This window comes from Bufo gargarizans, chromosome 2, assembly GCF_014858855.1.
Source record: "Bufo gargarizans isolate SCDJY-AF-19 chromosome 2, ASM1485885v1, whole genome shotgun sequence".
Lineage (NCBI taxonomy): Eukaryota > Metazoa > Chordata > Amphibia > Anura > Bufonidae > Bufo > Bufo gargarizans.
Genome location: NC_058081.1, coordinates 311,544,301 through 311,567,762, shown reverse-complemented (window position 1 = coordinate 311,567,762; position 23,462 = coordinate 311,544,301). Strand labels below are relative to the sequence as shown.

At 42.7% G+C, this 23,462-nt stretch overlaps 1 protein-coding gene across 1 annotated transcript in view; it reads right to left on the bottom strand.

Annotated features, from left to right (window-relative positions):
* MSRB3 (methionine sulfoxide reductase B3) overlaps nt 1-21,126 on the bottom strand; it is a 171,468-nt gene extending 150,342 nt beyond the window's left edge. Inside the window, exon 1 of the mRNA XM_044277192.1 lies at nt 20,994-21,126. The gene's annotated coding sequence lies outside the window, so the exon portion shown is untranslated. The remainder of the gene's footprint in view (nt 1-20,993) is intronic.
* Between the last annotated feature and the right edge of the window lie 2,336 nt (nt 21,127-23,462).

Genomic DNA, 23,462 nt, shown 5'->3' with positions numbered 1-23,462 from the left:
TGACAAGACAAAACATTTCCAAAACCATTACCATATGCTTGTACCATGAAAATGGATGCTATTTATGTAATGTATCTATGGGCTGGGCTCACTGCAAGACTTCAAAGAACTAGAGCGCTGGTTCTATGGCACTGTACTGCCAATACAGATACTGTACAACGCCAAAACATTAGAAACTTCAAAGTACACTTTTTATGTTGACCCCATAAGGTATTCATCTTGGGGAAAATTGTACATTTTAAGCTTTTGGCTTTTTTTTTTTACTTGTTTTATAAATAAAAAAATATATTAGTGTATTTGTATATTTTACATGTCCCCCCGTTATACTAAATGTAGCTAAAATGGAATACCTATATTTTTTATTTTGCTTATGAAAGCAAAAAGGAGAAGGTGTATGTTAGTATATTTTACACACACAAAATCTGCTATACTATTGCTAAAACTAATATTATTTATTTTACAGTATTTATTTTTAATGAACAAAAAAAGGGAAAATGTGTGTACGTGAGTGTATATAGGCTATGCTATTGCTAAAACTAGTAACTATAGCTATAACTTTTTTATATTTTTATTTATTTCACTTTTTTATATTTTATATATATATTTTAACTTTTTATTTTATCAATTTTTTATGGGGAAAAAGGTGAATTAACCCCTTCCTACCACAGTTAGAACAGAAAAAGGTTAATTCACAGACTGCAAGCTCACAAATAATTTTACAGCTAGCAGGGGGTGCTCTGACATCAAGAAGACAGCACTCCTGCTAGCTTGACTTTTCATTGAGATGGATCACTGTAACACCCTTTTGAAGAGATGCCACACAGGAAGACCACTCTGGCTGGTTTCTGGGATACTTACAGTGACCGCAGCTGTCTAATGACAAAGTGGTCACGGGCCGTTGGCAGATCGTAATTTAACCCAATGCTTTTATACGGTGGGTTACACATAAGAGCTAACTGCGTCGTATATGGTCATGTGTCAGTAAGCAAGACATAAAAAAAAATATTGGAAAAAAACTTTTTTGTATTGCCATATTTGCACACCCATTTCCATCTACAGAGCTATGTGACAGCTTGTCTTTTTATGAGGAAAAATGTTTTTACTGGTACCATTTTGGGATAGAGATGACCTTTTTAATCACTTTTTATAAAAAGGCAAAATGCCTATTTTAATTTTTTCACCATAAGATTGAAGATCTCGGCTGAAATCCAGTGAGTGGTGACGTATGACGATACCACACCGGCCAGCATGATGATGTAATCTCACGCAGTGCGAGATTTCGCTCCAGATCTTAAAGCAAGATGGCGGCAGCCAGCCCGTCGAGAGCAAATGGAGGCTGCAAGTTTGATTTTAAAAAAATGTATGTTAATTTCACACAGTTTTTACACTCAGATGCCGCAATCATTTTTTTTATGTAAGTTTTACACAAAGATTTCTTTTTTGAAGCAAAAAAAATCATGATTTAGGGTTTCCATAGTCTGAGAGCCATAATTTTTTCAGTTTTTTTTTACCTTGGGTAGGGTATGATTTTTGCGGGATGAGATGACGGTTTTATTGGCACTATGTTGGGGTGCGTGTGACTTTTTGATCGCTTACTATTACACTTTTTTGTGATGTAAGGTGACAAAAAATGGTTTATTTAGCACAGTTATTATTTTCCATTTTTTACGGTGTTCATCTGAGGGGTTAGGTAATGTGATATATTTATAGAGCCGGTCGATACGGTCGCGGCGATACCTAATATGTATACTTTTTTTTATTTATGTAAGTTTTACACAATAATATCATTTTTGAAACAAAAAAAATTATGTTTTAGTGTCTGCATATTCTGAGCCATAGTTTTTTTTATTTTTTGGGCGATTGTCTCAGGTAGGGGCTCATTTTTTGCGGGATGAGGTGACGGTTAGATTGGCACTATTTTGGTGGGCAGACTTTTTGATCGCTTGCTGTTGTACTTTTTGTGATGTAAGGTGACAAAAAAATGATTTCTTTAGCACAGTTTTTATTTTTTATTTTCTATGGTGTGGGGTTAGGTCATGTGATATGTTTATAGAGCCGGTCGATATGAACGCGGCGATACCTAATATGTATACTCCCCCCCCCCCCTATTTTTTACCAATTTTTTTTTACTTTATTTGGGGAAAATGACATTTTTGTTTATTTTTTCTTGAAACTTTTAATTTTTGGGGGGAAAACTTTATTTTTTTCAACTTTTTTTCACTTTATTTTTTGTCCCACTTTGGGACTTGAACTTTTGGGGGTCTAATCCTTTGCAATGCATTCCAATACTTCTGTATTGGAATGCATTGGCTGTATGAGTAATACTGTGTATTACTCATACAGATTCCGGGGCCTGTGAGATCTAGGGGGCTGGACCTCACAGGCACGTCACAGGAAGGCAGCGCGATGCCTTCCTTAGACATCACGCTGCCTTCCCAGCCATCGGGTCCCCCCCACAGCCGCATGGGGACCCGATGGCAACGCCACATGCCACCACCGCAACATTGAATTGCCGCAAACCGAAGGTCTGAATTGACCTGCGGTTTGCGGCGATCGCCGACATGGGGGGGTTACGGGACCCTCCCGGGCATTTAGCCGAAGTGCCTGCTCAATGATTTGAGCAGGCACCGGCTTCCGATCACCACCCGCTGCGCGGCGGTGATCAGAAATACACAGGGCGTACAGGTACGCCCTGTGTCCTTAGGTACCAGGACATAAGTGTAGTGTACGGGAGAGTAATACCCCGTCACTACAGAAGGGTCACTTGGGTACTGTCGTTCCCCCTGTATTTATGGGGAGGTTGGTATAAAACATCTTGTTAAGGTAATGTTGTGTACTTCCTGTTACTGTGAAATGTGCATGTGCAGGCCGGCTAGGGTGTCATTCCAGCTCTGAGTCACTAGAGGGAGCTAGGGAACCCTAGTTTATATAAGGCCCAGTCAGGAAGTAGTAAGCAGGCAGACAGTGGGAGAAAGGAGTCAGAGATGATCCTGTGTCTGAGTCAAGGCCAGGCCATGGGCCTGTGAGAGTAGAGCAGGCCTGAAGCCTGCCGACTAGGAGAGGGTAGTATAGGCCCTGTAACCGGGTTCCGGATCCAAGGAAAAGGTTCCCCTCCTGAGTCAACAGCCGTTTTAGCCGAAACATCATAAGCAACCAGCCGGGACACAGAATACAACAGAGGCCAACCTGATAAAGCAAGAGGTACTCAAGATAACAGAGGAGGTACTCGATAAGGATAGCTTCAAGGATACGCCAGAGATAGGGCATTGGACCTTGGAGAATAAGTCACATGTTCCAGGACCAGTCAGGAATAGAGTGCAAGCCGCCTGTACTGCAACTCCTGTGATTAACACTCTGTAAAGAACCTTGCTATAACCGGCCAGTCTGTAATTACTATGAACCAACTGTCTTCATATGAAACCAACTGTCTTCAATGGAACTGCGCTTCCAATTATGTCCATGCATGATTATTACTGACATTCAGTAAAGTTCCAGTTTTGGTTGGCTATCCCGTGGTTGTTCCGTTATTCCACATTACTTTACACGGCGTGTCACCGTTTAATTGACACTGGCGTCACGAACATTAAATACCTGCCTGTTCCAGTATCTGCCCAGATTGAAGACGACAGTGAATCCCAGGTTAGTGGGTTGCCCTGCACTACAAAGCCCAGCATATCCAAGGCTACACTACTGACCCCCTGGGAGACTGCATCGCGGCGTACCTGTACGCCCTATGTCCTGAAGAGGTTAACTATATAATGTAAAAAATGTTTTCTTTCCTTTGACTCACTTAACTAATATTTAGTTGTATAACCACTGTTTCTGAGAACTGCTGTACATCTGTGTTGCATGGAGTCAACCAACTTCTGGCACCTGTGAACAGGTATTCCAGCCTAGGATGATTGGACTACATTCCTCAGTTCTTCTCTATTTCTTGGTTTTTCCTCAGAAACTGCATTTTTGATGTCACCCCACAAGTTTTCTATTGGATTAAGATCTGAGGATTGGGCTGGCCACTCCATAACGTCAATCTTGTTGGTCTGGAACCAAGATGTTGCACGTTTACTGGTGTGTTTGGGGTTGTTGTCTTGTTGGAACACCCATTTCAAGGACATTTCCTCTTCAGCATAAGGCAGCATGACCACTTCAAGTATTCTGATGTATTCAAACTGATCTATGATCCCTGGTATGCGATAAATAGGCCCAACACCGTAGTATGAGAAACATCCCCATATCATGATGCTAGCGCCACCATGCTTCACTGTCTTCACAGTGTACTGTGGCTTGAATTCAGTTTTTGGGGGTCGTCTAACAAACTGTCTCTGGCCCTAGACCCAAAAAGAACAATCTTTCATCAGTCCACAAAATGTTGTGCCATTTCTCTTTAGGCCAGTCAATGTGCTCATTGGCAAATTGTAACCTCTTCAGCACATGTCTTTTTTTCAACAGTGGGACTTTGCGGGGGCTTCTTGCAGATAGCTTGGCTTCACATAGGCGCCTTCTAATTGTAACAGTGTTCACCCAGGTAACTATAGACCTTCTTTGATATTCCTGGAGATGATTGTTAGCTGAGTCCTTGCCATTTTGGCTATTCTTCTATCCATTCGAATGGTACTTTTTCGCTTTCTTCCACGTCTTTCAGGCTTTGGTTGCCATTTAAAAGCATTTGCGATCATTTTAGCTGAGCAGCCTATCATTTTCTGCACTTCTTTATATGTTTTCCCCTCTCTCTCCCCAAACTTTTTAATAAAGGTAGCTGTTCTTCTGAACAATGTCTGGAACGACCCTTTTACCTCAAAATTTCAGAGAGAAATGCACTGTAACCAGCATGTACAACATTTGCTGCCTTCCTTCCTTAAAAAAGGGCAATAATTGCCAACGTTTTTTCAAAGAATGAATGACCTCCCTAATTGAACTCCACACTGCTATTATTTTGAACATGCCCCTTTCAATTAGTGATTCAATTACACAGAATCAGCAGCATGCATGTCATGACTGTTGGGTTTCTATTATTCTACTACACCTGCTAGTAAATTATTTGCCATGTGGAAATATCATTTCTACCAAAAAACAGTGATTGATCAGGTTAGTGATGTCTGACTGCTATTATTTTGAACACAACTGTATTTGCAACATAAACATTAGGAGTGCAGCAATTTTTCTCTTTACATGGCAAACATGCCGAGAGGTGGCCGGACAAAAACCACAGCGTGACGGAAAAGGCTACCGCAAGTGTCAAAGTAGCCTTAATAAGGTCCTGTGATCACAGCATCTGTGCATCACTGCAAGCAGTCTCTGCAGGGAGATAGTAGGGTAGGAGAGAAGTGTAATTTCAGGGAAACGGAAATGTTCACATGGAGAATGCGCATGAGGATCTATGACGACTGTGAAGTTGAAGGGGTTAAAAATTAATTAGATATACCACCTCTACAGGTTTGTGTTCGTGGTATGTAATTACACCCAAATATAGCAGAAAAAATATTGTAAACTGGGATTCAATAAAACGTAACCTTTACTAGGCCATTTAAAATAATGTATCACACTGGATGAGAGACGGCATTGACAACACTAACAACAATAATCTCCTCCACTGTATCAGTTCATATGTTATTATTAAAAAATTAAATGAAAAAAAAGGGTGGATCTCACCCTGTCTGGGCGGGGTCCACGACCATGGAGGACGATCCTGGCGGTGATGTTACCTTTGACCGCTGTGACCGGATGCTGATGTGGTAATTGGCATGGTATTAACTCCTGGCACACCCTATTATGGCTTTCCTGCCTGTCTAGGGGTCAAGGGGCTGTTCTTATAAGCCTGCCTACCACAATGGAGCACCCGCCCCGACAGGGGCGACCTCACACCGAACCTTTCCCTCAGTATGGGTCTAAAGTTCTATCAAGCCCTAACTACAACGCCCTACATGCCATGTTTCTGTCTTTTCCAGACATCATCAGGGGACTTCACATGTATATTCCAGGGCAATGGAGATCAAGGTGATTTTAGCCTCGTATCCTTGGACAAGATGATAGATGACTCTTGTCCTCACTGTTACAGGGGAAGTGTCCCATGTCAGTCCATGTCTCACCACAAATAACAGTGTGATACATTATTTTAGTCCATGTCTCACCCAGTGTGATACATTATTTTAAATGACCTAGTAAAGGTTAAGTTTTATTGAATCCCAGTTTACAATATTTTTTCTGCTAAGTTGAAGGGGTTGTCAAACATCACTGAAAAAGAAGTGGCTAGCTGGAAAGTGTTAGGAAAAAATAAATAAAAATAATCACCTTTTGAAGGTTCCACTATTTCCGTGCCGCAGCTCCATCCCCACTGTTTCTGGTCCCTGGCAGACTATAAATTATGTTGTTCATAGATACACACATGAGCACTGCAGCCAATCAATGGCCTCAATAGTGAAGTGTTCACAAAAGGCATGTGACCGCTAAGCATTTATGGTAATATTTTTAGTTTTTTTCCCCAAAATACTTTCCAGATGGCCACTCTTTTTTTCTTAGCTTTCGGATAACCCCTTTAAGTATTCAGTTTGGGTGGGTTTGGGCTATAGGACACTACTGATGATGTGGGCACTACTACAAGCATTACTCACTGATTTGCTGTGCAGACTTTTGTGTAGCAGTGTACTGAGCACTAGCAAATCTACATTTTGTAGAATATTTCCATGCGTAAATTGACCTGCTGTGCAGATTTGAAAATCCACATCATGTCACTTTATGTTGTGAATCCATCGCAGATTTGATGTAGAAATCCCCCTCTGACTTTAATATGAAGACTATTTTCTGCATCAAATTCACAAGAAGTTTTCATGTGCAGTTTTTACTCAGATCCACATCAAATTTCTCAAGTCCTAAATAAAAAAAGAAACTTTTTAAATACAAAAAAAAACCTGAATATTCACCTCCCCAGGTACTTACTTGGCTTCCTTGCCTGATCTGTGTAGAATCTGGTCTTCTGTGGTGAAGTGTCATCCCATGTGACCACTGCATATTCTTGTGGAATTGCTGCAGAAATATTCCGCAGTGATTCCACAACGTGTGCATGTAGCCTAATGGATTTATGTGACTTATAAAGTCAGTCAAGATGTACCACATAATCAGCTCAAGGGATTTGTAATATTAGCTGAAAATAAGAGGTGATATGCTAGACTTAAGGGTTTAATCCTTAAAGACTGCGCTGGACAGGGCAGCAGAGACAATCATACAATGAATTAATAGTCACTATATCCTGTGTTTCCATCTGTGTACTGCATTATGGTGGATTTATAGCCATGCACAGTAAATGTTTGCTTTCACTAAGCAGTCACTAAGCATTTTTGGAAACAGATATGCAAATTAGCTATTTTTCCAATGTCTCCGATGCCACCACCTTACACCTGATGGCATCATTCTTTTTGTAAAGAGAGCTAATTTGAATATCTTTTCCCAGAAGCCAGAGGAGCAATGTAAGACTCCTTATGAGAAATAGTACCCCACCGAATCCTAAACATTTTTGTTAATTGCCTCTTTTCAGGATGAGACATCCCAGCTATTTTGGTTTGGAAGATCTATGAGCGAGAAAAGGAATCTAGAGGAAAATAAAGTAATCTAATCTAGAGTTCTATAGCCCTGGATCCTGAACTAAGGGACCAGGGAACTACAGTTTAGGCTACGATACATATCCTTTAGAATGTATCCATATGTTATTTCGATGTGCAATTCTTATACTAAGCTTCGTAACTGTAATTATGCATCTTTCAACCTCAAACTTTATTTAGACACTTATGGAATATTTTTTTTTTTATTATTTACTATAACTGTGCCAATTTTTGACAAACCTCCCTCACTTGGCCAGACCTGTAAAGGGAAGCTTGAGTGATCCCTCACTGTAAACATCCGGTTTGATGCTTCCCTTTACAGGTTCGGCCAATTAATGATCGGGCCATTTTTCACCTTAACCCCTTAAGGACACGGCTATATTTCACCTTAAGAACCAGGCCATTTTTGGCAAATCTGACCAGTGTCACTCTATGTGTGAATAATTTTAACCACCTCCCGACCGCCTAACGCAGGGATGCGTCCTGCGGGCGGCCGGGTTATTCCTCCTGCACGCATCTACGCGTCATCTCGCGAGACGCGAGATGATGCGCATATTTGGCCCGCACATACGCAGTGCGGGTCGGCAAAAGGCGCACAAGGAGTTGGTCTCCAGCCTGCCAGCCAATGATCAGTGCTGGCAGGTTGGTGACGTTTAAAATAACGAACCACCAGCCATATAACACATTATATTTATAAATATAATGTGTTATAAATGGCTTCTGTGCTCTCTGCTGGGTCCTTTTCGTCGGTTGGTATTAGTTTAACTCCTTAAGGACCGGGCTCATTTTCACCTTAAAGGGAACCTGTCACCCAAAAATCGCCTATTAAGCTGTTTACAGTACCTTATAGTGCTGTATAGTCGTTTCCTGATGCACTTTTTGTTAGTTTTGCAGCATGTATGCTCAGTCAGAAATCGATGTTATATTCAGCTGCTGCCCCGTGCTTCAAGTCAGGCTTGAAGTCACGGGGGCAGCGGCCTCGGCGTCTTACATGGCCCTCTCCCCGCCCCCTGCCTCTGTGACTGACAGCCGAAATCCGATTCCGGGACCCCGCTCAACGGCCGCATGCGCAGTAAAGGGCGGCAGGAGCGCGGTCCCGGCTGCCGCGCGTACTACGCGCCGTCTTACTTTCGCCGCACTGCGCATGCGCCCGACATCCTGTATCAAACGCGCCCGCGCCCAGATGCCGGGCGCGGGCGCGTTTGATACAGGATGTCGGGCGCATGCGCAGTGCGGCGAAAGTAAGACGGCGCGTAGTACGCGCGGCAGCCGGGACCGCGCTCCTGCCGCCCTTTACTGCGCATGCGGCCGTTGAGCGCGGTCCCGGAATCGGATTTCGGCTGTCAGTCACAGAGGCAGGGGGCGGGGAGAGGGCCATGTAAGACGCCGAGGCCGCTGCCCCCGTGACTTCAAGCCTGACTTGAAGCACGGGGCAGCAGCTGAATATAACATCAATTTCTGACTGAGCATACATGCTGCAAAACTAACAAAAAGTGCATCAGGAAACGACTATACAGCACTATAAAGGTACTGTAAACAGCTTAATAGGCGATTTTTGGGTGACAGGTTCCCTTTAAGGACCATTTTTTGCAAATCTGACCAGTGTCACTTTATGTGATGATAAGTTTAAAACGCTTTGACTTATCCAGGCCATTCTGAGATTGCTTTTTCGTCACATATTGTCCTTCATGACACTGGTAAAATGGAGTAAAAAAATAATTTAAAAAAATTGGAAAAACTTGCAAATTTGGAAGTTTTAATTTCTCTACTTCTATAATACAAAGTAATACCTACAAAAAATAGTTATTACTTTACATTCCCCATATGTCTACTTTATGTTTAGATCATTTTGGGTATGACATTTTATTTTTGGGGGACGTTAGCAGGCTTAGAAGTTTAGAAGCAAATCTTGAAATTTTTCAGAAATTTTCAAAAAGGCACTTTTTAAGGACTTTGTGAGGCTTACATAATAGAAACCACCCAAAAATGACCCCATTCTAGAAACAACACCCCTCAAGGTATTCAAAACTGATGTCATTAACCCTTTAGGTGTTCCACAAGAGTTATTGGCAAATGGAGATAGAATTTCAGAATTTCAATTTTTGGGCAAATTTTCCACTTTTTTTTATCCATTTTTTCCAGTAACAAAACAAGGGTTAACATTCAAAACACTATATTTATTGCCCTGATTCTGTAGTTTGTAGAAACACCCCATATGTGGCCATAAACTACTGTACGGGCACACGGTACGGCGTAGAGGGAAAGGTGTGCTGTGTGGTTTTTCAGTTTGTTTTTCAATTGAGTTGTACAGTTTATAGGTCAAATTAAAGGTGGAAAAAGTTCTAAAATGATTTATCTTTGTCTCATTTGTTTACAGCACAGAAACCTGACATTTTAACAGGGGTGTGTAGACTTTTTATATCCACTGTACATTATGCATCAATCCCTCATAGTCTTCAAGATTTCTGTATCGATTGTAAACCTTTATCATCTACTTCTGTAGGATAAAACTGAGCAGATGGACACATAGGCAGAAAAGATTATTAAGATTGTAACAAATGATACTTTTCCCTGTAGGTTCTATTCTTGGCTCTGGCTTAAAAATACTGATACAAAATACCAACCAAAATACTGATAGTGTAAAAGTGGCCTTATTGCTCACTACAAAAAACACTTCAAAACTTGAGTTGATTCTTAGCACCTATTTTTTAACCGCTACATGATGGGATATCTGTGTTACTCTTCCCCATTATGGAGTAATATGGGAATCTGCTCATTAATGTTTTACTACTAGAAGTATGTGTATACTCTACTCTGGATAGGTCATCAGTATCTGAACGGTGGGAGTCCGACACCCAGGCCGATCAGCAGTTTGAAAAGGCACCGAAGCTCCTGTGAAAGCTGCAACTTTCTTACAGCTTACCAAGCACAGCATACATACAATGCCTTGACTTTTTTCGAGTTTTGTTACATTACAGCCTTAAATTCAATGTTTTGGTAATCTGAATTTTATGTGATGGATCAGAACACAATAGTCTAAGTTGGTGAAGTGAAATGAGAAAAAAATATAAATAAAACTATTCAGAAATATAAAACCGAAAATTGGCATGTGCGTATGTATTCACCCCCTTTGTTAGGCAGCCCATAAAAAGCTCTGCTGCAACCAATTACCTTCAGAAGTCACATAATTAGTGAATTGATGTCCACCTGTGTGCAATCTAAGTGTCACATGATCTCTCATTACATATACACACCTATTTTGAAAGGCCCCAGAGGCTGCAACACCTAAGCAAGAGGCATTACTAACCAAACACTGCCATGAAGACCAAGGAACTCTCCAAACAAGTAAGGGACAATGTTGTTGAGAAGTACAAATCAGGGTTAGGTTATAAAAAAAATATCCAAATCTTTGATGATCCCCAGGAGCACCATCAAGTCTATCATAACCAAATGGAAAGAACATGGCACAACAGCAAACCTGCCAAGAGACGGCCGCCCACCAAAACTCACGGACCAGGCAAGGAGGGCATTAATCAGAGAGGCAGAACAGAGACCTAAGGTAACCCTGGAGGAGGTGCAGAGTTCCACAGCAGAGACTGGAGTGTCTGTACATAGGACGACAATAAGCCGTACGCTCCATAGAGTTGGGCTTTATGGCAGAGTGGCCAGAAGAAAACTATTACTTTCAGCAAAAAACAAAAAGGCACATTGTGAGTTTGTGAAAAGGCATGTGGGAGACTCCGAAAATGTATGGAGGAAGGTGCTCTGGTCTGATGAGACTAAAATTGAACTTTTCAGCCATCAAAGAAAACTGTATGTCTGGTGCAAACCCAAAACATCACATCACCAAAAGAACACTAACTGTGGGGATGGGACTGGGAAACTGGTCAGAGTTGAGGGAAAGATGGATGGTGCTCAATACAGGGATATTCTTGAGCAAAACCTGTACCACTCTGTGTGTGATTTGAGGCTAGGACGGAGGTTCACCTTCCAGCAGGATAATGACCCCAAACACACTGCTAATGCAACACTTGAGTGGTTTGAGGGGAAACATATAAAGGTGTTGGAATGGCGTAGTCAAAGCCCAGATCTCAGTCCAATAGAAAATCTGTGGTCAGACTTTAAGATTGCTGTTCACAAGCGTAAACCATCCAACTTGAATGAGCTGGAGCACTTTTGCACGGAGGAATGGGCACAAATCCCAGTGGTAAGATGTGGCAAGCTCATAGAGACTTATCCAAAGAGACTTGGAGCTGTGATTGCTGCAAATTGTGGCTCTACAAAGTATTGACTTTAGGTGGGTGAATAGTTATGCACATTGACTTTTTCTGTAATTTAGTCCTATTTCTTGAGAAACAAAGTATTAGTGGCTCACCAGTCCTCCTGATGGATAGGGGTGATGGATAGGTGCACACCCCTTAGCACCCCCTGTGCTAAAGTGAACCTGAAGATAATATAATAAACTGGATGAGGGGCACTCTAAATTTGGCCACACATGAATCAGGATACTAGATTTATTGTCACATACCAAGTACTATCAATATCCATTGCAAAAATGTTGATTGGAATTATATACAACAAAAACTCCACTTATGTCAATAAGAGAGTGTCTTTAAATATTGAATTAAACGATAGGTGTTTCAGCTGAAAATGAGAAATCTTGAGCTGTTTTTCTCCTCCCAAATGGACCTTATATTCCCTTTCTTTTTTTTTTTTTTTTTTCCTTGTGGCAGTGAGGAAGGGGTACCCTTAACCCCGAAACGCGTCTGCTACTGAGCAGTGAGGGTCGTAAAGATATAAGGCCCTTATTCAGAGTCACGTGACAACCAGGTGACCGATCACCAGGGATAATGCAGACCACGTGGGACGCCACAGGTCCTGCAACAACATACCTTGGATTCAAACATCAAGGTGAGAACTTCACTACATGTGCGATTCGATTCCATATCCAACGATCGAATAAACAGGACACCTATCTACCCACTGTGAGTAAAATATAATCAACCACGAGGAGTAAGAGACAACTTTTATTACCAAGTACTATCAATATCCATTGCGATCTAAATGTTGATTGGAATTATATACAACAAAAACTCCACTTATGTCAATTGGAACTTTGCATAGCAGAATACCATCATTTTTCAAGGCGATTTTTTTCGATATTTTTCGATATTTTTGTCACTGTGATTTCGTAGGAAAGAGATCACAGAGAGGCACGGAGCATTAACAGTCATGTTACTGCTCCGTGCCTCTACAGTCTGCAGCGGGTCTTGGCACTCTTTCACGGAGCGGATGCCACGCACGGCATCCGCTCGTGTATAACGGCCCTTAGACTATGGAAACACTAAAACATGATTTTTTTTGTTTCTAAAATGAAATAATTGTGTAAAACTTACATAAATAAATAAAAAGTATACATATTAGGTATCGCCGCGTCCGTATCGACCGGCTCTATAAAAATATCACATGACCTAACCCCTCAGGTGAACCCCGTATAAAAATAAAAATAAAAACGGTGTAAAAAATGCCATTTTTGTCATCTTATGTCACAAAAAGTGTAATAGCAAGCGATCAAAAAGTCATATGCACCCCAAAATAGTGCCAATAAAACCGTCATCTCATCCCACAAAAAATGAGACCCTACTTTAGATATTCGCCCAAAAACTGAAAAAACTATGGCTCTCAGACTATGGAGACACTAAAACATATTTTTTTGTTTCAAAAATGAAATCATTGTGTAAAACTTACATAAATAAAAAAATTGTATACATATTAGGTATCGCCGTGTCCGTGACAACCTGCTCTATAAAAATACCACATGATCTAACCTGTCAGATGAATGTTGTAAATAACAAACAAAAAAAGGTGCCAAAAAAGCTATTTCTTGTTACCTTGCCTCACATAAAGTGTAATATAGAGCAACAAAAATTCATATATACCCTAAACTAGTACCAACAAAACTTCCACCCTATCCCGTAGTTTCTAAAATGGGGTCACTTTTTTGGAGTTTTTACTCTAGGGGTGCATCAGGGGGGCTTCAAATGGGACATGGTGTCCAAAAAAACTGTCTAGCAACATCTGCCATCCAAAAACCGTATGGCATTCCTTTCCTTCTGCGCCATGCCCGTACAGCGGTTTACGACCACATATGGGGCGTTTCTGTAAACTACAGAATCAGGGCCATAAATAATAAGTTTTGTTTGGCTGTTAACCCTTGCTTTGTAACTGGAAAAAAAATAGTAAAATTGAAAATTTGCCCAAAAATTGCAATTATGAAATGTCATCTCTATTTGCCAATAACTCTTGTGGAACACCTAAAGGGTTAACGACGTTTGTAAAATCAGTTTTGAATACCTTGAGGGGTGTAGTTTCTTAGATGGAGTCACTTTCATGGAGTTTCTACTCTAGGGGTGCATCAGGGGGGCTTCAAATGGGACATGGTGTAAAAAAAAAACTGTCTAGCAAAATCTGCCTTTCCAAAACCGTATGGCATTCCTTTCCTTCTGTGTCCTACCATGTGCCCGTACAGTGGTTTACGACCACAAATGGGGCGTTTCTGTAAACTACAGAATCAGGGCCATAAATAATGAGTTTTGTTTGGCTGTTAACCCTTGCTTTGTAACTGGAAAAAAATAGTAAAATCGAAAATTTGCCCAAAAATTGAAATTCTGAAATGTCATCTCTATTTGCCAATAACTCTGGAAAAACTGTAACTGGAAAAAAAATTATTAAAATGGAAAATATGCCAAAAAAGTGAAATTTTTAAATTGTATCTGTATTTTCCATTAATTCTTGTGGAACACCTAAAGAGTTAACAAAGTTTGTAAAATCAGTTTTGAATACCTTGAGGGGTGTAGTTTCTAGAATGGTGTCATTTTTGGGTGGTTTTTATTATATAAGCCTCACAAAGTGACCTAGACTTGAACTGGTCCCTAAAAATTGGGTTTTTGAAAAGTTCGGAACAATTTCAAGATTTGCTTCCAAACTTCTAAGCCTTGTAACATCCCCAAAATATAAAATATGATTCCCAAAATGATGCAAACATGAAGTAGACATATGGGGAATGTAAAGTAATAAATATGTTTGGAGGTATTACTATGTATTATAGAAGTTGAGAAATTGAAACTTGAAAATTTGCAATTTTTTACAAATTTTGGGTAAATTTGGTATTTTTTTACAAAAATAAACATTTATTTTTTTTACTTCATTTTACCAGTGTCATGAAGTACAATATGTGCCGAAAAAACAATCTCAGAATGGCCTGGATAAGTTAAAGCGTTTTAAACTTATCACCACTTAAAGTGACACTGGTCAGATTTGCAAAAAATGGCCTGGTCCTTAAGGTGTTAAATGATGCAAATCCTCAAACAATCCATGTTAATTCCAGGTTGTGAGACACCAAACTACCCAAAAAGTCAAGGGGGGTGAATACTTTTGCAAGGCACTGTAGTATAGCGGCCGTGCATGATATCGCTCTTAGCCCCATTCACTTCTATGGAGCTGAGCTGTACCTAGGCCGTGTGATTGATGTCATCACTGGCCTAGGAAAAGCTGAGGAGAAGGCCACAGCACTACTGCGAGACCGCGTGCCTTCTCAAACAGCTGATCAGCGGAGGTCCCAGATGTCGGACCCTCAACGATCAGTTACTGATAACCTCTCCAGAGGATAGCTCATCAGTAATCAGTAAAAAAAATCTCAGAGAACCCTTTTAAAAGGAATATGCCATCAGTGACCTCCCTCCAACTGTTTGCACAGACACATAGCTGTGGTTCACCTAATTAAAACACTGTTTTTCCTTTCTTGATCCGGAGCTCCATCCTCAAGTTTTACATATTCTTTATATGCAAATTAGGTCTTTGGTGCAATGAGGATGTCACCATTGCTCTAGTTGCACCTAAGCTCCACTGCTTTCTGTAGCCACTGTCTGGTCCTGCCAGACGAAGCAGCCAGGGAGGGGCTGACCACAGAAAGGGAGTAGAGTTTGAATGCGAAAAGAGCAATGATTATGCCCCATTGCATACTACGCCTAATTTACATACTTTTAAAAAGTATCATGACTTGGGGACGAAGCCTCAGATTTTAGTTAGGTGAACCACAGCTATGACAGATTATCTTTAATCTTTTTTAACAAAACAATATATCAATCTGCCCAGCATCTCCTCCTGCTTTATAACTGAAGATTACACTGCATTTTAATGGTGAGAGATTCCCTTTAAAGAGGTTGTACGGCTTTTTATAAGCTTTTACATTCTAAGGCCTCATGCACACGACCGTTGTTTGGGTCCGCATCCGAGCCGCCGTTTTGGCGGCTCGGATGTGGACCCATTCACTTCAATGGGGCCGCAAAAGATGCGGACAGCACTTCGTGTTGTGGCCCCGCCAAAAAAATATAACATGTCCTATTCTTAATATACAGATGCCTAAACAGGCGTTGAACCTATCTTGCCCCAGGAATAAATTAATACTTTGCTTTTATTGATATTAAAGTTAAAAACTGAATGTGAACATGATGCACTTATTTAATTGTAATTAACAAACCAAAATAACAAAACAAGTTAAAAATCCAATCACCACTCCACTGATAGGTGAAAAAGGTTCAGTGAATAGGGGGGGAGAGCATGTGCACTAACTCTCACCCTTATCACTATATAAGCAGATCACTGCCCACACTATGCTTGCAGTGCTGCTACCAATTAGGCAAGGTTATCAGACCAACCAAGTGGCTGTGGACGCCATGGTGTGTGAGCCTACTATGCAAGCAGCTCTTTGACTAATCAGGTGTGCCTAGGATACAGCCATTGCAAATGCTTGCTGTGCTGTTAATGATTAGATAGGGTTGTCAATCCAACCGTATTCTGTGGGAGCCGTGGTGCATGAACCCACTATATGAACCACACTTGGAGTCACCGGATAAGCTTGAAGGTTTACAAATCGCCCAAAGGTAGCAGGCTCTGCAAGCCAGAGTACAGCACGGTTTTGATGCTGTGCCTATAAGCTAGGTGAACCTAACAGTGGAAAGTAGGCCAGCCGGACTACTAAGGGTTATAGTTTCCAGTGGAATGGTGCGCTGAGTTTAAAAACTAAGACTGCCCCCCGAAATGTTTCGCCAGATTGCCCATTGACCCCTGAAGAAGCCAGTTATCTGGCGAAACATGTCGGGGGGCAGTCTTAGTTTTTAAACTCAGCACACCATTCCACTGGAAACTAACCCTTAGTAGTCCGGCACTAGCAGCACTGCAAGCATAGTGTGGGCAGTAAACTGCTTATATAGTGATAAGGGTGAGAGTTAGTGCACATGCTCTCCCCCCCTATTCACTGAACCTTTTTCACCTATCAGTGGAGTGGTGATTGGATTTTTAACCTTTTTTGTTATTTTGGTTTGTTAATTACAATTAAATAAGTGTATCATGTTCACATTCAGTTTTTAACTTTAATATCAATAAAAGCAAAGTATTAATTTATTCCTGGGGCAAGATAGGTTCAACGCCTGTTTAGGCATCTGTATATTAAGTACTCCAAATAAACCTTACCCAGGTTTTGTCCCAATTATATATATGTCCTATTCTTGTCTGCGCTTTGCGGACAAGAATAGGCATTTATATTGCCGGCGCCCGTTCCGTTCCGCAAATTGCGGAAGGCAACACGGGCGGCTTCTGTTTTTTGTGGATCCGGGGTTTGCGGACCGCAAAAAACAGAACGGTCATGTGCATGAGGCCTAAATCTCCTCCTTTCCCCAAATGCAGACCAACCTCCCCCCTGACGCTCAATTCTGGCTCATTCTGTTCACCACTTTTTTCACTGAGCTCCAGTCCCCACATGAAAACTTCTGGCATGGGCAGGGATCATGTGTGCCAATCTGAAGAGAGTGGAGGACCGAAGCAACCGGAACTGAGCGGCGAGGAGCAGGGAGCAGGTAAGTAGGTCCAGTGTGGAAAGTAGAGAATTTAAAAGCTTATAAAAAGCTGGACAAACACTTTAAACCCAATGCTACACAACTGTGATAAAGTCACAGAACCAAGCCTGAACTTATGGTTGATAGCCGGAACTAAGCATCAAGTAGTGTTAAGCAAACTGTTGGTTTCAAGTTCGGCGTACAAGGTTCAGGTTATCTGAGAATTCTGTTATGGATTCTGTTATGGATTCCACTACCAAGGACCATAAGTTATGGAATCCATAATGGAATTCTTAGATAACCTGAACCTTGTACGCCGAACTTGAAAACACAAGTTCACGCAACACTAATCATAAGGACTTGTTAGGGCAATGAGTCCTGTGGTCAGGTACAGATTTATTACCTAATAAGGGGTGTGACTGGCCTAAAATGTTAAGTGCATGGGTGTCAAACCAGTGACTTTCCAGTTGTTCCTAGACTACAACTCTCGGCAGCTGGGGAGTCACAGGTGAAACTGTAGAATAATGTCCTCCATTAAATAGGTAATGTGTCAAAATATCATTTCCATAGAAACTCATATAATGGGTCAGCAGTCACAGCCTTGGATAGTCCTGCAGGGTTTGCCATATTCACCAATAGGTGTTCACCATGTTGGGCTATAGTTCACACCACACGGAGTACCTATAGTCAGTGCACTCCATGCCATTCCTCCTGAGCGTGTTCATCATGTTGGGCTACAGTTCACACCACACGGAGTGCCTACAGGCAGTAGTTAGTGCGCTCCATGCCCATCCTCCTGAGGGTGTTCGCCATGTTGGGCTACAGTTCACACCACATGGGGTACCTATAGTCAGTAGTCAGTGCGCTCTATGCCCATCCTCCTGATGGTGTTCACCATGCTGAGCTACAGTTCACACCACATGGAGTACCTATTGTCAGTACTCAGTGCACTCCATGCCATTCCTACTGAGCGTGTTCATCATGTTGGGCTACAGTTCACACCACACAGAGTATCTACAGGCAGTAGTTAGTGCGCTCCATGCCATTCCTCCTGAGGGTGTTCGCCATGTTGGGCTACAGTTCACACCACATGGAGTACCTATAGTCAGTGCGCTCCATGCCCATCCTCCTGAGGGTGTTCACCATGCTGAGCTACAGTTCACACCACATGGAGTACCTATAGTCAGTGCGCTCCATTCCCATCCTCCTGATGGAGTTCACCATGCTGAGCTACAGTTCACACCACACGGAGTACCTATAGTCAGTAGTCAGTGCGCTCCATTCCCATCCTCCTGATGGTGTTCACTATGCTGAGCTACAGTTTACACCACATGGAGTACCTATAGTCAGTAGTCAGTGTGCTCCATGCCCATCCTGATGGTGTTCACCATACAGAGCTACAGTTTACACCACATGGAGTACCTATAGTCAGTACGCTCCATGCCCATCCTGATGGTGTTCACCATACTGAGCTACAGTTCACCCCACACGGAGTACCTATTGTCAGTAGTCAGTGCGCTCCATTCCCATCCTCCTGATGGTGTTCACCATGCTGAGCTACAGTTCACACCACACGGAGTACCTATTGTCAGTAGTGAGTGCGCTCCATTCCCATCCTCCTGATGGAGTTCACCATGCTGAGCTACAGTTCCCACCACACAGAGTACCTATTGTCAGTAGTCAGTGCGCTCCATGCCCATCCTGATGGTGTTCACCATGCTGAGCTACAGTTCACACCACACGGAGTCGTCGGAGTACCTATAGTCAGTAGTCAGTGCGCTCCATTCCCATCCTCCTGATGGAGTTCACCATGCTGAGCTACAGTTCACACTACACGGAGTACCTATAGTCAGTAGTCAGTGCGCTCCATTCCCATCCTCCTGATGGTGTTCACCATGCTGAGCTACAGTTTACACCACATGGAGTACCTATAGTCAGTAGTCAGTGCACTCCATGCCCATCCTGATGGTGTTCACCATACTGAGCTACAGTTTACACCACATGGAGTACCTATAGTCAGTAGTCAGTGCGCTCCATGCCCATCCTGATGGTGTTCACCATACTGAGTTACAGTTCACACCACACGGAGTACCTATTGTCAGTAGTGAGTGCGCTCCATGCCCATCCTCCTGATGGTGTTCACCATGCTGAGCTACAGTTCACACCACACGGAGTACCTATTCTCAGTAGTCAGTGCGCTCCATTCCCATCCTCCTGATGGAGTTCACCATGCTGAGCTACAGTTCACACCACACGGAGTACCTATAGTCAGTAGTCAGTGCGCTCCATGCCCATCCTGATGGTGTTCACCATGCTGAGCTACAGTTCACACCACACGGAGTACCTATAGTCAGTAGTCAGTGCGCTCCATTCCCATCCCCCTGATGGAGTTCACCATGCTGAGCTACAGTTTACACCACACGGAGTACCTATTGTCAGTAGTCAGTGCGCTCCATGCCCATCCTCCTGATGGTGTTCACCATGCTGAGCTACAGTTCACACCACATGGAGTACCTATTGTCAGTAGTCAGTGCGCTCCATTCCCATCCTCCTGATGGTGTTCACCATGCTGAGCTACAGTTCACACCACACAGAGTACCTATAGTCAGTAGTCAGTGCGCTCCATTCCCATCCTCCTGATGGTGTTCACCATGCTGAGCTACAGTTCACACCACATGGAGTACCTATAGTCAGTGCACTCCATGCCCATCCTGATGGTGTTCACCATACTGAGCTACAGTTTACACCACACGGAGTACCTATAGTCAGTAGTCAGTGCGCTCCATTCCCATCCTCCTGATGGTTTTCACTATGCTGAGCTACAGTTTACACCACATGGAGTACCTATAGTCAGTAGTCAGTGCGCTCCATGCCCATCCTCCTGAGGGTACTGAACATGGCGAGACTGTGCAAACCTCCCAAGTGTCCCTCTTTTGGAGGGACAGTCCCTACTTTTGACCCAAGTCCCTCCTTGCTCCTTAAATGCATAGATTTGCATTATTATGTTTACAATATTGATCCACAAAGTGTCCTATTAGAGCACTACTTGTATATTATTTCATGATTTGGTGCAATTTGAAAGTTAGATATTTCTATATTCAGCTCATTTTTGCCCTATTGTGTAAAATAAAACGACTGACGTGTATGAATAGGCAGGAAAACTGGCTCTTTCACACAATGAACCAAGTGTGTCTCTCAGACAGTTGGGAGGTAAGCAGTTTGGGTCGCCTAGTGAAAAAGTTACCACAAAAACTGCCAAAGCAGAAGTGAATGCATTATTAAAAGGAGGAAGTAACGGTCAGACCAACATCTCCCAGGACATGGCACCTCACTCTCTATGTAAAAGGCCTTGGTGAGCGGTGGCAGAGCCTGGAGCTGAGTCACTACCTGTGCCCACTTCACCGCTGACAGCGCCAGTCTATGTGAGTGCCAGCAGCTGACGGGACCCCGCCTACGAAAGCTCCAGAATCCAGTGTCTGCTCGACGTCATGTCACAGGATGCGCTTACCTGCTATGGAGGCGGTGAGGAGCAGGAGGACGGCGAGCACGGAGAGGCGCATATGTCTACCTGCTGGCTCCCGGGATGTCTGCGTGTCTGCGTGTCTGTCTGTCTCCTCCACCTTTACTCTGCTGCCTCTGCCCTCCCCTTGTGTGGTGTCTCTAATGTCAAGCCAGGGTGACAGACATGCGTGGGAGGGATGCCGGGAAATTCCTCCGCAGCCAGCACCAAATATGAGCATGGAATGAACCTTGGAAGCTACAACACTGGGGCTTTTCTTTTTTGGCCCAGTACCCGCCTCTTCCTAACCTACATCCCCCTCCATGTAACCAGCAGGAGAGTGCAGCTTCTAGTGCAAGCAGAGCATCCAGGACAGGCAGCAGAGGTCTATCTATACCTGTGGGCCAAGAGGCTGATTCAGTAATGTCACAGGGCAGCTTCATCTTCCATGTCTCCTACAGGATCACTGGGGTCCCAGCCATATGCCATAGGAAAATCACCATAAGGCAATGTACACACACACAAGAGGTTTCTGTGAAGAAATCCATGTGGAATCAGCATCCCATGCAGTAGGATGATATTTATGCACCTACGTTCAAATATATGGGGAAATGTCCACCTGGATTCCCAGTAGCACAGTGGAAAGATACATTGCCATCTCCTGTTAATGTTTTTTTGGGGGTGGGGAGTAAACACAAGAAATATCCACATTGAATGACAATCAAAGGAAGTGCATGCTGGATTTTAAATCTGCCATGTGAACATTGCCTAAGATGTGGCCCAGCTCTTAGGAAAAGTTACTGCTACTACATGTTATCAGACAGGGCCATGGAAGGAAGTAACCGTGTAGTAAAAATGGGAGGATTGTGGCTAATCTACTATAAAAAATACAGTAGAAGCGGTCCTATACCAAACTCATTACAGAAATACAGCACCAGGAATGGTACATATACACAGCACCAACATTAAGCTAGGGACATACAGTTGGGTCCATATATATTTGGACACGGATACAAATTTGGTTTTTATTACCTGTTTACTAAAACATATTCAAGTTATAGTTATATAATGGACACGAACATAAAGTCCAGACTTTTAGCTTTCATTTGAGGGTATCCACATTAAAATTAGATGAAGGGTTTAGACGTTTCAGCTCCTTTACATGGGGCATCCTGTTTTTAAAGGGAGCAAGGCTGTTTCATGGGTAGGTGCAGTGGTGTATCTTGGTTTTGTGCTGCCCTAGGCAAGACTAAACTCGGGCACCCCCCTAATATAAATTTGACCCACCCCTTCCTGTCAAGGCCAAACACCTTCCTCTGTAAACCCCATCCTTTCCTCTTTAGGCTCCACCCTTTCCTGTTAGAGCTAGCGATAGTACAGTATTAACCCCTCCCTAATTCTCCCTCCTCTAACCAGCCAACGGGTCCAAACCCCCTTACCCCATAAAACAACTAAGTAATTCATGTTTTGTGAATTACTGTAATTTAAGTACTTACAGTTTTTGAAGACAGCAGGCTCAGGGATCAGTGCATTGGTGGCCGGGGCCTGGCCTCAGTTTTCACGGTGACCATGTGCAGGATCCGTTCTGCACTTGGAGGAGATAAGGCTCACCCTAGCGTTGCCGGCCGTTGACTCCACCTCCGTGTGACGTCACAACGGCAACGTGCGGACGCAAAAGGCAGGGGAGGTCGGGAGGAAGTCAGGAGAAGGAGGAAGTAAGTCTTTCAACTCCTTCACTATGCGGCGCCGGCGATGCCGCTCGCATTGTGAAGGATCGGATCGGACAATGGGCAAAAAAAATATTTAGCATATTGTGTAACTATCACTAAGCAAACAAGGCATTTTGCCGCCCCATTGGCAAGTGCCGCCCTAGGCAAATGCCTTGTTTGCCTTGTGATAGATACACCCCTGGGTAGGTGTGGGCAAGTCCTTCATTATTTCCTTTTCAATTAAGCATATAAAAGGCCTGGAGTTGATTTGAGGTGTGGTGCTTGCATTTTGAAGATTTTGTTGAGAAGTAAAAATGCAGTCAAATGAGCTCTCCGTGCAGGTGAAACAAGCCATCCATCTGTAAAAACAGGAAAACCCCATCTGAGAAATTGCTACACTATTAGGGAAAAAAATCTACAGTTTGGTACATCCTGAGAAAAAAAAGCACTGGTGACCTCAACAATGCAAAAAGACCTACCGCCCACAGAAGACAACAGTGGTGGATGATCGCAGAATAATTACCATGGTGAAGAGAAACCCCTTCACCACAGCCAACCAAGTGAATAACGCTCTCCAGGATATAGGTGTGTCAATATCCAAATCTACCATAAAGAGAAGACTGCATGAAAGTATATACAGAGGGTTCACTGCACGGTGCAAGCCACTCATAAGCCTCAAGAATAAGAAGGCTAGATTGGAATTTGCTAAAAAGAAACATCCTAAGAAACCAGAACACTTGTGGAAAAACATTCTTTGGACAGATGAAAC